Source organism: Limulus polyphemus, unplaced genomic scaffold, assembly GCF_000517525.1.
Source record: "Limulus polyphemus unplaced genomic scaffold, Limulus_polyphemus-2.1.2 Scaffold8, whole genome shotgun sequence".
NCBI classification, from domain to species: domain Eukaryota; kingdom Metazoa; phylum Arthropoda; class Merostomata; order Xiphosura; family Limulidae; genus Limulus; species Limulus polyphemus.
In genome coordinates, this window is record NW_013665618.1 from 388,764 (window position 1) to 403,300 (window position 14,537).

The window sequence follows — 14,537 nt, forward strand, 5'->3', positions numbered from 1 at the left end:
CGTCATATTATTAAGCCACTAAGGCTTAAAGGGCGAGTATGTTTGGTGGGATGCGGATTCGAACCCGCGACCCTCAGATTGTGAGTCGAGCGCCTTATCCACCTGGCCATGCCGGGCCCCGGAGATTAAGAAAACACCAAGATCCAGCTCTGAAAAAAAAAAGCGTTACATTTAAAAGGCAAGATTATGACTAGGAATTAATTAATGAACTGAAATGTTTCGGAACAGGGGAGAAACTGTAAATTTAGCAACTGTAGTCTAAACATGTAACACATGATAGTGCATACATGGTTTTCTAACCAAAATGAATACCGGTGTTCGAACCACAAATTAAGCTTTTGTTGCTTGAAATAAATTTCATTTGGCTTTTTTTTTTTGCATGTATAGCAGAGTATGTACAAAGAAACAGAATAAGAATGATCATAAAATAGTTTGTAGTCATGCTTGCACGTTCTGCCACAGAAAACAAACCTAACTAAAGCATCAGAAGATTGATTTAAGTCATTTTATCTGTCATTGAAGAGATAGTTTTATCTTATTCTGTGATTAAATCAGAAACTGGTAGCTAGTGACTGCGCAGCAATCTAATCTAGCAGATTTAGAAACTTCTAGTGGGATTAAGGATACGATAGAAAATTAAAAACTACGTGTAGTGGATTTAGCCTGTATCATCTAATGAAATTTAGCTTTTAGGTTTAATTTTTTTTAGACCAATATAATTTTACAAAAAGGCGTTCCTGTAACTAACGTAAAAGTATCTAACAGACTACTGGCGTTAAACACAGTTGATATTTAAAGTTAAGTAGAAATGAACCTAATATTGTCCTCGCATTATTAGACAGAAGTAAACTAGATATGAGCCTCTATATGTGTGTGTGTGGTTAAAGTTCACAAAGGTAAACATGACTTTCTAAAACTAGAAAGACTTAATCTTAATAACTGTTAAAAACATTTTATACAACTGTGTAATTTCGAAACCCTGTCGTTTTTACAGTCATATCAAAATAGGCTTATCTCACACGCTAAATCACACAAAGCTATAGTAAAAATCTAGATAACACGAATTAATAGGATGACTTAAATGAAAGTAAATAAATGTTTCGGACTTTGAACTCTTACAAAATGTATGCTTGACCTGTATTTCTCATAGAAAAATAAACTGCCCTATTAAAATAATCTTAATTCAATTCACAAGATGTAGTTCTCAAGAGAAAAATTCGACACTTTTGACAATTATTCACAACTGACATGTTCGTATATTTTACATCAGAATATAAATATTTGAGGCTATATATTAAGTTATTGTGAACGCTGTTTATTGACGACATTCACAATCAAACACAGGAGATAAAAAGAGGATATAGCACGATACAAGTACGATACGCTATATATTGGATGATATGTAAATACTCATACTTGTATTTGCTTTTCTTTTATCTTATTATTGTTTGGAAAAGGTGACTGAAACTCCCAACTAAAAGTGTACTAATCGTGTGTTATATATTCTAAATACTCCATTACAGCTAAAGTTTTGTTCTTTTTTTTTTACAGAGCAAAGCCACATTGGGCTACCTGCTGTGTCCACAGATGGAAAACGAACCCCAGAGTTTAGCGTTGTAAGTCCGAAGATTTACCGCTGTCCCACCCGGGGACTAATAGCAGAAAATTATTTTAATATTTTTGACAAACACGTGTTTCTGGGTGTGCCGATAATATATATTGTTAACATCACAAGTCAATTGTTATTTCATCAGAGAAACAATATGCTTTCAAAAACGTAAACAATTATCTATATGTGCTATCGATTGCTTTATGATTTTTAACAAAGTTCTATTGTTTAGTTGTTCTTTTCATAAATTAGGAAACAATTTCTAATTTCTGCTTGTTTTTTTTTGTTGTTATTTAGGGGGGAGGAGTCAAAATCAATGTTAAAAATCATTATGTCAATCTTTCCCTCTCAATTCATTTTTATGATGATGATGATCTGTCTTGTGATTTAAGATGAAAATGATTGATCATTCAACCTAAACTCTCAAATGAACATTTGACAGAGATGGATTTACATCTTTACAGTTCATGAATTTTCATTTCAGCATGAACAGCTGACAAAGTATTGATAACTTCCTGAGACATCCTCGGCCACTCCTTTGAAATAACTGTTTTCAAATCAGTTTTACTGTCCGAAGTTACTTGAGAGGATGTAATGCTTCTCAAGCATCTCATCATTTATCCAATTTTGCCTTCTTCAAGAAATGTGTTAAGACTATTTTGGCTAAAAAATAGGAAAAAGTGGACCAACGTGTGGTATAATAAAGAAAGAATTGTAGAATGTGGTCCGGATAATGTTAGCTTGAATGTATAAATCTGCAGGACTTCTACTGCTGCCATATGTGTCATGTTCCTTTATGAAGATGGGATTGAATCTGGTTCTAAGTTATTTTCACATGTGTATGTACATGTTATTTGGCTGGTGAAACATGGTTTATCTGTAAAAGAATATTGCCAAAGATATTGGTTTATTGAATGTGTTCGTGGTCCTTTTGCAGACTTTATGAAGTTCATTTCTAACCCTCTGTACGTCGGCTTCCATTTGATTCAAAGAAGATGCTCAGGATTGCAACTAGCCAGAACTGACAATTATCGGACATAAACTAAAAGAAAACTCTACAGTATCACTGTATGTAAATAGCTTAGGCTGAATGACCAATAATGTGCATTTTAGATCTTGTGACTTTATTTCATGACAGCTATAATATTATAAATTCCGATAATCCTTTAATTGGTTTGTCAGTATAGACCAATACTAAATACACACAGTTTCACAACCAAGTGTATAATCTATCCTCTTCTATAAAGATAATCCTAAAATGAGATAAAATAATTTACATATTAATAAGTTTCCATAATTCCATTAATTAGGAAAAATATTTCATTTCAATAGAATAATACATAAAAATCAAGTCGAGCTAACGTCAGTAAAGACAGTATATTACACAATGAAAGAGAGGAAAGAAAAATAAATAAATAAAATTAAAAGTATCAGCAGAAGAACATCTAATATATTTTAATGAATCCACATAAAATAGTAAGGTTACGAATATTTACCGGCCAGTTAATTATTAGTTCGAAATATTTGATTGTGTTTTGGCTCAGAGTCAAAAGCATAAAATCGTAAAGCGTGATTCTATTTACATTACTGTTCAAAGCTTTTGCCACGAAAGAAGTGCAACAAGTAAATGTCATCGGATTCTGTCTATAATATATTCACCCTATATTTCACTGGTGGTTAACTTAATGAAATCGTAAATGTTTATTCAAGAGCTTAAACATTATAGGCGAACTCATTTTCATCATATATAGAAAGAAATATTAAAATTTTCAATCATGATGTCACATGTTTGTCTCTGAAATATTTTGATTAAATTACTCAAGAATTAAATATCGCAAGAGACTCAATAAATGGACGTTTAATAATATTAGTAATTGTTTATGATGATGATGATAATACTTTATCAAGTTGCCCATGATAACGACAAATGAATAAATACGATGGTGAGAAATAGTATACAAAGTCACAGACCCTTAATAGTTACTTTTTCGTAATTGATTTAAAATACTTACTAACAAATACTTTTATAAATCTCTTATAAGTTTACATGGTGTCTTATTATTGGTTACTGGAGCGTATATTGACATTACCGCCCTCTATGATACCGATATGCTGATTCACATGAAGTCCTTATAAGTTCGCGTTCCTCTTATAAAGGAAAAACATGTAAAAATAGTTACATTTAAAGAACAGAAGTGATCAATTCATGATATTGAAACCATGACAACAGATGCATACGTAACGGCAACATAAACAATGCGATTTTTCTACACGTGAGGGATTTCGGTCAATAGCTTGTTTCTGAGTTAAACTAAAATATTATGTAAAAAACAAATTAGGCAAAAGAAGAAGAATTTTGAAAGTTCATTTATCAAAAGTATTCTAGATTATATGTCTTCCGAAGGTCTTTTGAAATTGAACTGTCTTCTGTTCACCTGTGCTCTGAAGCGAGTTCTGAACTCTGGTATCTCTTAAACTGTATTCACTCATTTCTCCTCAAAAGTATATTGTCTTATAGCAAAGTCACATCGGGCTATCTGCCACCGAGGGGAATCGAACCCCTGATTTTAGCGTTGTAAATCCGAAGACTTCCCGCTGTCCCACTGGGAACTCTCCTCAAAAGACAACGTCCCACTAGGGAGGAGACATGAATGTGTCGAAACTAGTATCCCCATACAAGTCTCTTCGTAGATAGAAAATTTTAACTTAAAATTATCTACACGCAATATTTCAAAATCTGCCTTCACAAGGAATAATTTCCCCAACCAATCATTCAGAAAAGGAAATTATATATTAAATTGCTTTCCAGAAAGTTCACTGTAGAAATCATAGGTTGGTAACTATAAAAAACCCAAACTTTAATACTTTCTTATTAGAAACGTAAACATTGTGACATACAAAATATGAAAGTAGTATGTCCTTTGTCGATTTTGTGTTTTTGTAAGATGGGCTGGGCGTGGCCTATTGGTTAGCATGCCGGTCTGTATATCCGTGGGTACATCATAAAAGTAAGAGTCAAATCCCATTACTCGATCAGAGTAGTCCAAGAGTGTACGATGAGTATTAACTAGAGGGAAGGCAGTTCAAAATTAGATGATCCATTGTGTAGCTTTGCGAGAATATCCGAAAAGAAACAATGTTGCATATTTTCTCCGTTTTTTCTTACAGAAGCAAGCAATCCTAATTTGGAGATCATACTGAATTTCCTAATATGTTTTATGTAAAAATGTAAAAGTGTAGTCTTGATCATTTATATTTAGCAATATCCTGACAACGTTTTAGAAAATTAAAGACAAATTTCACAAATTACATGTTGTACTTTGTTCCCATGAAAATAAAAAGGGGTCAACGAGGTTAGTGTAGCAGTGTAGTTCTGTAATCCATCTACTTATATATTATGTTAGTGTAGCAGTGTAGTTGTGTAATCCATCTACTTATATATTGTGTTAGTGTAGCAGTGTAGGTGTACAACCCATCTACTTGTATATTATGTTAGTGTAGCAGTGTAGGTGTATAACCCATCTACTTGTATATTATGTTAGTGTAGCAGTGTAGGTGTGTAATCCATCTACTTATATATTGCAAATATTGCTTTCAATATATCATATAGATGCATGACAATCACATACAAGTAAAGATCAATAATAACAAATAGTCATTGGGTTTTCAAAAACCTTTTTCCACCCTCATTTGTACTAGATTCATGATTTTACATGTACAGTGTGAAGCATGCACCAATTATATAACGTAAGATTAATAATTACTCACTGATACACACACACGCGCACACACACACACACACACATATATATATATATTGTTTAGTAAGCGATTGTTTGACACCACAAATGAGCTACTGTAGTTTATCACAGAACTCTAATTAAAATATTCGTCTAAGTAAGTAGGTGTGAGAAAATTGTAGAACTTTAAGGAAAGGCTTAACTCTGTCATCTTAAGAATGAATATCAAGCAAGAAGAATAAGTTACGTGTTCAGGAATTCATTACTGATCGCTGTAGGTGATGCCATTAAACATTATCCTAATTGCATCAGCTCTAGTATATTTAGCAATTATTATAAATCTATTTTGTTAAGTGCATCACTTTAATTATATATTTAACTAATGGGCCTGTCCTTTAATTAACTCGTACGTTTTACTGACTTGAAATACTCTTAGTACTCTGCACATCGAATCTTATTAAGAGTTGTCCGTAACAACTGGATATAATAAACAGTCATAAAAATCGCCAGTGTAACCTTATTAATTGCACTTGTTTAAAGCAAATGTTCCAAACGTATGTTTAAAACATTTTAAACACAAGGAAGGAATAATATTCTGTGGTAGATGCAGTTGTTTGGTGTCATGTATGGGCATTTACAATTTATTCTCAAAAACTAATCCAGAAAAACATCATATCATTGAAGCAATATTGGCGAAACCATAACATTTTTCTTGTATTTAACTGTTGCCATCGGATATTTTTGTGATTGAAGCTTCCTAAGGTTTTCATTATATCGAAATAACATTCCAGTTTCCTTAAATAGTTCGTTAAATGTACTGAATATCATAGTATCTGCATCATCCTTCACTTATTGCATGGAATTAATTTTCATTGTTTAATATAAATCTCAACTGTGTAGTTTTGAGCATAAATTTAGCTATGTAAAAAATGTCCTTTTTATCTTTTACGTAAGTTATGCGTTAACATAATTACACGAATTATTCAGAAAGCTTAAACAAAGGCATTATATCATGAGTATCTGTATATTGTGTAAGAAGTAAACTTCTATAATTTTATAAACCTCTCATTGAAGTCAATTCCTAATAGCGACAAATAAGAGATTAATAGCTGATGTGGGCACACAATAGGAAGCCCTATACCTTGAGTATTTAAATTAGGAAACAAACTAAAAATTAGAAATCTGTATTTTTCTTTGGCAAATTTCTTGAATGACATAAAAAGTTTCCCTTAGATAAGACAAGAAAATCTGAAATATGTTTCACGAACTTTTAAACCTGCCGACATGACAGAGTGACATAGTTGTAACGTTTGGTTTGTTTTTATTCAAAAATAAGAAAATAAGATAGAAATTTAGCTTAATTTTACGTATTTGAAAACTTTAAGTTCATCAAATATAGGCGTAATAGTTGAACAGATGAAACGTTAAATTACCATTTTTCTAGTAGCATAATTATTTCTATTTGTGTCTTACTTTGTGTACTCTGAAACTGTTAAACGGAAGTACTACGTTTTTTACACATACAAAGACATTCTCTAGGGAAATAGTGTAGAGTATTTTGGAGACATATTCGTCGTTTGTGTGGGAAACATTTATCTATTTTCGTCTCTGTAGATCATCTGTCAATACACGTAAAAGAGCACTATCAGGAAGGAAACAGTCCCTAGCTAAATAACTATGAAAGCGTGTTATAAAATGTATGATGAAATACATTCAAATCTCCAAATAGATGCCTTTCCATTTCTTTTGAGTTACTTTTATTATCTCTTTGGTTAATTCTGGCTATGTGTGTATATATATAGACAGAGAGAGAGCAGTGAAAAACATCTTAGTTTATTTTTAAAAGATGTAAGCAGGAGGATGAAAATAACATAAACAACAAATAGAAGAATAAAAGGGGACATGACATGTTACACTGGTTCCAAAATATAAAGTAAACAATAAGCTCAGCTTATATACAAAAAATCATAAAGTTACAGCTGAGTTACTGAAAATCAGGGGGCGAGCGCTTTCTCTTCAGTAACCAATGTAATACAGAATTATTTTGGGTATAAGTAGATAAATTATATGTAAATATACTTGTTTTTCTTCTTATTGGATAGCTTAAAACCAATTTGATGGATTGCTTACAAATATTTTATTGGCCAAAACAGAACATTCCAAAATATATATTCCACTAAATTTTGAATCACCAGTATATCAAACACCTTAATCTCTTTATCTTCATTTGTAATGAATTATGATATTAAACCTACCATCCAAAATTTTCACAGATATCAAAATTCTATTACGAAACACTATAGAATAGTAATGAAGAAAAGTGTTGTTGTTGCTGAGTGACTTATTGAATAAAATAATGAAATCAGAAAATTGCTGAACTTATTTTTTGTTTACTATAATTATTTGCTGAGTTAGTTTAAAACTGTTCTATAACTTTAACATTTTTCTTGAAATGGTGATAATTGTGAAAATAAATATTTAAGATAAACTGAAATAAAATTTCTCGAAAATCTCTTGATAACAACAGCAATAACATACTTTACTAAAACCTATTCTTACTCATTTAAACTCAACTGTAACACATTATTTAGGTGCTTAAAGGACCATTGACGCTCGTCTTAATGTAGACAACATGCCGAGTCATGTTGTCCTAAAATTAGTGTACTTCGAAACTTTTTTCTTGGTCTGGTTAATTTATTTCGTTATTATCAACAAAGATGACTTATTAATTTTCTGGCACCAATAAACCGCTGTTTTATCGGAGTTACTGTGGTTATTCACATTATAGAAGAACGAAGATTCAGATCCCCTCCTGTCCTTGAAATTGCTTAATTCCTCTTTCATGGACCGTGTGTTGTCAAATGGCCCTGGTTATGTACTTATCACCCGACAACGCAATCTTCATTGCAACAAATTTCTACGAAAAACGGCTATGCCGGATTTAAACGACATGTTTTGACAAACTATCTACAGAACTATGTATATGGAGGCTGACTTCCAAGACCACGTTTAATATTATTCCTTTGTCATTTATTGATTAAGACTGTTATTTGCGATAAAATAGATAAAAACGTCATATTAAAATATTTACATAATTATCATTTATTGTTTTTCATTCAAATACAGAAGATTTACAATTTAACCTAATTATGAAAACCTTTTAGTTGCATTGTCTTCATACAGTAAAGAATACTGTATCTCCATATTTCATAGATTAAATAACAATGTTTCAGATTTATCTAATCATTTGGCTCAAGCCTAATGCAAAACACATCTTAAGAATAATCACTGTCAAAAAATGTAGCAGAATGTAGACAATCTCAAACTAAATGACGTGTAATGTTATAGAAAGTTAGCAACTTATATTCAAACATGGGACAAAGAGTAAAGAAGAATTCAGAACTTTTCCTGTGGGTAAACCTGCATAATGAGCTATCCGTGCTATGTCTACCACAGGGGTTGAGCCTCAATTTTTAGTGTCATAAATCCTCAATCGTACCGCTGAACCACCATGGGAGAGGAAAATCATGCCCAAAATTCACAGGTTGAAGGGGTTATTAAAGGAAAGTGATTGACATACATTTAAGGATGGGGCATAGATTGAAAGGGAGATCAATTACGTACATTCCAGGACAGAGTAAACATATTAAGGGGTGGTCAAGAGATGCATTCAGGGATGTAAATGGATTATAAGCAGTAGTGTAGTGGTGTGGGAACGCGTGAGAACCGCGTTCCCTTACCTTTTCTGAGCCGGAACGCCGTTCCCTCACAATTTCGAACGAATCCGACCTTACAAAACTCTAACTTCGTAAAGTTTTGCCCACCTCTAGAAGAAAGAATCATTAACCCTTTCATCGAGGTTGTAGGCAAGTTATCAAAGTATAAAGAAAGGAATGATTACAAAATAAAATGTGTAGTTCTGTTAGTATTGATCACACATTTAAATACAAATTTATGGTCAGAGCTTATAATTCTTACCTTTTCACACTTATTTTCTGTAGTTATTGTATTCTTAGCAATTGGCTTAGAAACTCGACGAAACAAAATGGACCACCATATTCCAAAGTAAATCTCTTGAGGATTTCTACTTCCAATCTTTTCACACCTATTTTCTATGTTTATTTTACTGTTAGCGGTTGAAGTAGAAACCTTTCGAAAATATAACAATGAATCGTCACTCTTAGCATTAGACTTTTCCCGGCTTCGAAAACACAGTTGGGTAGGGTTTATCGGCTTTTTTTTTTTGTAGTACAGTAATTGCAACAAGCATTGTCCAAAGTATTATATGAAAGTGAGAAAAATATTTATGATATGGCTGCATATAAAGTCTAATCCAATAAACGTGTTAGGTATTTGAATGTTAGTTACCTTCCGTATTTCTCGGTAAAAGTGTATAAGAGCTTATGAGCATCCTGTTTCCTATTTAACCATACTTACACAATAACCAATAAATGCTTGGTTTCCAGTAATAAAAATAAGGCCCGTTTTGGTTTAGCTAATATTTCTACCTTAGCCTTCTTGTTAATCACTTTAGAAGCCTTACAGAAAAGGGATATTACTATTGTTTATGCAGACAAGTTAATTCGTCGCAGCATACGGTTTTTAGAAGCAATGAAGGAACACAAGGATAAAAAGGTCTTACAAGCAGAGAATGCCATTAAGGAAATGAAGTTTCATTAGTAACACTGACAGATAACAACAAAATTGTTTCAATCAATCATGGACAATTTTTAACCAGTATCATAAACAATATGAAGTAATGGTTATTCAGACCAACTTCTTCTCATGAACCAAATGGGTCATGGCCAGGCCCTTCTAATTCTATTCTAAACATAATTTCTGAACTCCATACCTTAGAAGTCAATGAGTGGCCAGCAGAGATAAGTCCATGCTTTGGAAAAAAGGAAATAGAATCCCTTTGCAAACGTTTCAGATTGCCATTTTCAAAAACAACCACAGCATACAGAGACTTTCTAGACAACTGTGGGTGCCATATTCCATCACATCTGAATCTTTTAATCGAGTGTTCAAAATTCATTCCACGCAGTTCTTCCGAATGTGTACGAGTCTTTAGAAGCACGAACTTTATCATTACAGAAACAAGGTCTAGGTTGTTAACCAATCATGTGACAGATCTCATGTTCATTACCTTCGTGGCCCTTTGATTCAATACCCGGAAACCATACGACTATGTACATAAATGGCTCTGGTGTCATCGTTCAGCAACTGATACACGAACAGGAGTTAGCCAAGTCCAAGGAACTCACTATGGACCAAGCTTGGAATTTCTGTTAATAAGCCATCCGGGAATTCAGAAGTTCAAGGCGAGAGAAAATTATTTTTTTATTATAACATTTTCAAATGTAGATTTAAATTACAATTACAATTTATAGATACTATTTCTGAAGTATGCGTTTTTATGTACTGGTGGCGTAGTAAATATTAATCATAGTAACACTTTAAAAACCCGTTCCCACACTTCTTTATTTAGCACTAGACCATTGATTATAAGGGAAAGTTATGGCCATACATTGAAAAATGCAGATAAAGGTTAAAGACGAAAGTCAGATACACTTATTTTAGAATTAGGACATAAAATGTAGGTCAGGGACATTTTTCCTGGATGAATGCAGAAACTGTTCAACAGATATGGACCGATAAATCTGCTAAACGTTTTTAGCTAAAATAATACATACATCTCATACTGTTTAAATCATATAATGTTGTTTAGAAATTTTTTATGTATCGGATTAGGCAAAATTATATTGCCGTTTTTGATATAAAAAAGTTTTCTTTTTTGGACCAGTCTATTTGAATACATTTGGTCACCATTTTTTAAATAATCAGTGCAATATCAGTTCAACTTGCGATTGATTAATATTTATAATACAGTCATTATCATTAAAAAACCCAAAAAATGTATATTAGACTGCATAAAGTTGGCACATCACTTTAAGTATCATTATATTGTAGGAGACACTTGGTATTTGGTATTTTAAACCTGAACTTTACGTGACACTTGAGTTAAACGGTCAGATCAAAAACCTCAAGTTCAAATTTAGCCATTCATAACTTACAACTGCTGATCAGAGACAGAACAGCTGTCATTAGCACCCGCCGTCTACATAACAACTCTTAACCAAATAGCATGATTTAATATAACTCTATAGTCACCTGTAGCTGAAAGTGGGACGCGTTTACAGCAGTATATCGCGGCTCAAACATTGGACCTGTAGTTCCGCAGTTCGACAGATAACTAAGTCTACGGCCCGTCAGTAATAGTAGGAGCAGTATTGTGGTTCTGTTTTACGTAGCTGTGAAAACAGTGTTCTTGAAATTGTAACCAACTTTAAAAGACATATATGGAATTTCTGTCAAAAACACTTTAACTTGAATAACCTTTAGTAAAAATGAAATATCTATTTAAGAAGGTGTCTTCAACTTCCAATTGCATGGTGTGATAGGCTAAGACAAACGGATTACCGAAGCATGTGGGTCGGGTTAGGATAATCTGACCTGATCTATAACAATGTCTGAATATTTCTAAATAGCTCAGTTTGAGCATGCTTTTATGTTTGGGTTACCACAACTACTGAATAGATTTTATTTATTTATTGGAGACATAGGTGAATCTAAGATATGGGAATGAATTTTGTGAATCAACAAAAACAAAAAAAAGGTTTTCACCAAATTGCTCTGGACACATCTTTAAGGATTAGAGGAGCAAGCAACACTTGAATTCACAGAGGAATTGTGTAATAAAGTGGATTAGAGGAGCAACACTTGAATTTACAGGGGAATTGTGTAATAAAGTGGATTAGAGGAGCAACACTTGAATTTACAGGGGAATTGTGTAATAAAGTGGATTAGAGGAGCAACACTTGAATTTACAGGGGAATTGTGCAATAAAGTGATATTGTTCTAAGAAATTTGCCTTTAGAAAAATGGGGTAAAATTAACCAGATTCATTTTACATATTTTAATAGGGTTTTAATTCATATAAAAGAATAAATAGTACCTGGAAGTTTTTCTAACTAATCAGTTTGTTAATTATCTAAAACAAATATATAATTAAATGTATATTCATAAATAAACAAAGGAAACGAAAAAAATTACATTTATATTATTTCCTCTCACACACATACATACACCTTTGAATTCATTATAAAATATCCCCTATTTCATGTTGAAAAATGAGCTATGACTACTACAACCTATCAAAGTTTTAGTCTTTAGTTTTTAACATGAATTACGTTTCAATCATGATATGCTAATAACAAATGTAAAGAAATACGAGTTTTAAGATTAATAGCTTTGAGTTCCTTTAGTGTTTTAATAACATAATTGTCCTCTTTTTTCACATTTTACCTACTTTGTTCAAATAGTGTCATCCAATCTAATATTTACTATCTATACCATTATAAAATATTACTTTTATTTCCGCCTTGCTTTACATTTCCTTGTATACTGTTTTAATCCATACATTTACATTTAGTGGAACTTCTAGTAATTAATGTTCACAACCAAGACGAACTTTGTAAAGTAGTTAGAAGTTCAGTTCTTTCATTTGTTTGTGGTAGAATTAGAGACAACTTATTATCCATCCGCGTAGCACAATCCCACCAATAAAATACGTCCTTCCGCTCTAACTAATCTTATTAACCTTCTGGCCAGAGCAATTTGTCTGAAGAAAACATTAATATAATTACACGATCCGCACTTTCACTATAGTTCTCCATTTTTACAGTCTTTTTTTTTGGCTAAACAAGGTTCAGTATATAAAGAGCTAACGCTACAATAAAAGAAATTTCCTTTTTGGAAAAAAAATTGATATATTAAATTCTTCTGTCGTGTGTAATTGTGCATGTCACATTTCACAATGGTTTTTATTTTGCTTCAGTCCCTCTATAATTGCGCTCAAGTCTGTGATTCATTTGTAATTACTAGTAAAACAACCTCAAAGTAAATTAAGCTATATATATTCCATTTGTTAGTCATTTCAGTATATTATAATTTTATAATAAAAATATTTATACTTAATTAGTGGTCAAATTTTTGTCAATTATATATGGTCCCCGGTGGGTCAGTGGTCAGTTTTCGGACTTGCAACGCTAAAATGGGAAGTTCAGTTTCGCACAGCGTACTGAGCGCAGGTACCAAATTGTACCGCTTTGCGCTGAAAACAAACAAGCAAACTCTGTTTGTAAATTGTTGGAATGCGATTTAAACATTCAGGTTTTTAACAGAGTAATTTTAATATGCTTGCTAAGAACGAAGATTGTTTCAGGTAGGTATAAAATCACATTATCAGATCATTTACATTTCTTTCATTCAGAACACTCTTGGATGATTAATTCCGTTTCTTTTACTCCGGCGCTAAAACATAAAAAGAACAAAATATGAATTTCCGTTGCTTATATTTAGCTGGTTAGCAGTTCCCAACTTGTAGTCTAATAATTAAAAGGATGGTGAAACTAAAATGGTACTAACTAAACCTAGTCATAAATTCATTCACTATATCAGTGTTTTCTATAAATGGATATATAATTTTTAAGTTTGAAGATTTTTATTTCAATAGGTTACATTTTAGTCTGATTGAGAACTCATTAAACCAAAGTTTGGTAATAGGCTAGATAAAAAAATGTATAATGAAATGTTTACTATCAAAAATATAATATCAGGCCTTGATGTCAGATATAGGAAATTAAATATTTGAAAACGTTGGAATAAAATTGATTTTGAAAGTTACACGAATAATTAACTCTAATGGATAACAATAAAGAAAAATGAAACAAATTGAGAGTAAATCTCTGTAATTGCAAATGTTATTTTTTTTTAGCCCGAGAAATCTCTTTTTCATAACCATGTTCACTTTGCTGATGAAGACATTGCGCCGGGAGGGTTTAGGGTGTGGTTTTGAATCCTCTTGCTATTCTAAGAGCACTTCTCTGAGAGTTTATTCGCTTCCATGGAGGGTTTAGGGTGTGTTTTTGGAGCCTCTTGCTATTCTAAAAGCACTTCTCTGAGAGTTTATTCGCTTCCATGGAGGGTTTAGGGTGTGTTTTTGGAGCCTCTTGCTATTCTAAGAGAACTCTCTGAGAATTTATTCGCTTCCATGGAGGGTTTAGGGTGTGATTTTGGAGCCTCTTGCTATTCTAAGAGAACTCTCTGAGAATTTATTCGCTTCC